A 1,924-nucleotide genomic window follows, 5' to 3' on the forward strand; every position below is an offset into this window, starting at 1 on the left:
CAATGGGGGCCATTAGTTATCAATGGGGGCCATTAGTTATCAATGGGGGCCATTAGTTATCAATGGGGGCCATTAGTTATCAATGGGGGCCATTAGTTATCAATGGGGGCCATTAGTTATCAATGGGAGCCATTAGTTATCAATGGGAGCCATTAGTTATCAATGGGGGCCATTAGTTATCAATGGGAGCCATTAGTTATCAATGGGGGGCATTAGTTATCAATGAGGGGACAATAGTTGTCAATGGGGGACAATAGTTATCAATGGGGGCCATTAGTTATCAATGGGAGCCATTAGTTATCAATGGGGGGCATTAGTTATCAATGGGAGCCATTAGTTATCAATGGGGGTCAATAGTTATCAATGGGGGGACAATGTTTATCAATGGGGGACGGTCAATGGGGAACAATGAATGGGGGGACAATGTGGGGCACAATGGTGTCATGAATGGCCACTCGTAGTAACTGCAATTATCAATGGGGGACAATGGTTGTCAATGGGGGGACAATAGTTATCAATGGAGGACTGTCATGAATGGGGAACAGTCAATAGGGGACTATGGGGGTCCCACTGGGGTCCCATTGGGGTCTCATTGGGGTGACATTGGGGACACATTGGGGTCCCATTGGGGTCCCATTGGGGTCTCATTGGGGTCTCAATAGGGTCCCATTGGGGTCTCAATAGGGTCCTATTGGGTTCCCATTGGGGTCATATTGGGTTCCCATTGGGGTCCCATTGGGGTGACATTGGGGACACATTGGGGTCCCATTGGGGTCTCATTGGGGTCCTATTGGGGTCTCATTGGGGTCTTATTGGGGTTCCATTAGGGTCATATTGGGGTGACATTGGGGTCTCATTGGGGTCCCATTGGGGTCTCATTGGGGTCTTATTGGGGTGACATAGGGGTCCCATTGGGGTCTCAATAGGGTCCCATTGGGGTCCCATTGGGGTCCTATTGGGGTCCCATTGGGGTGACATAGGGGTCTCATTGGGGTCCCATTGGGGTCCCATTGGGGTCCCATTGGGGTCTCATTGGGGTCACAATAGGGTCCCATTGGGGTCCCATTGGGGTCCTATTGGGGTCCCATTGGGGTCTCAATAGGGTCCCATTGGGGTCCCATTGGGGTCTCAATAGGGTCCCATTGGGGTCTCATTGGGGTGACATAGGGGTCTCATTGGGGTCTCAATAGGGTCCCATTGGGGTCTCATTGGGGTCCCATTGGGGTGACATTGGGGACACACTGGGGTCCCATAGAGGTCTTATTGGGGTCCTATTGGGGTCCCATTGGGGTCTCAATAGGGTCCCATAGGGGTCTTATTGGGGTCCCATTGGGGTCTTATTGGGGTCCCATTGGGGTCTCATTGGGGTCCTATTGGGGTCCCATTGGGGTCTCATTGGGGTCCTATTGGGGTCCCATTGGGGTCTCATTGGGGTCTCATTGGGGTCTTATTGGGGTTCCATTGGGGTGACATAGGGGTGACACTGGGGACACATTGGGGTCATATTGGGGTACCATTGGGGTCCCATTGGGGTCTCATTGGGGTCCCATTGGGGGTCTCAATAGGGTCCCATTGGGGTGACATAGGGGTCTCATTGGGGTCTTACTGGGGTCCCATTGGGGTCCCATTGGGGTCTCAATAGGGTCCCATTAGGGTCCCATTGGGGTCCCATGGTGTCGGTGGCCACTCACCCCTTCTTGGGCTCGATGACGGTGGCCCCCTCAAAGTCATCCCCCCCCTCAGCCTTCACCACGGGCAGCAGCAGGTCCTCCTGCATGGCCTGGGGGCGACGAGGGGGCAAATATACCCCATAGAACCCCATATCTGCCCCATATCCCCCCATAACCCCACAGATCCCCCATAGAACCCCCCATATCACCCCATATCCCCCCTACAACCCCCATATCCCCCCTATAACCCCACA

This window comes from Coturnix japonica, unplaced genomic scaffold, assembly GCF_001577835.2.
Source record: "Coturnix japonica isolate 7356 unplaced genomic scaffold, Coturnix japonica 2.1 chrUnrandom880, whole genome shotgun sequence".
NCBI classification, from domain to species: Eukaryota; Metazoa; Chordata; class Aves; order Galliformes; family Phasianidae; genus Coturnix; species Coturnix japonica.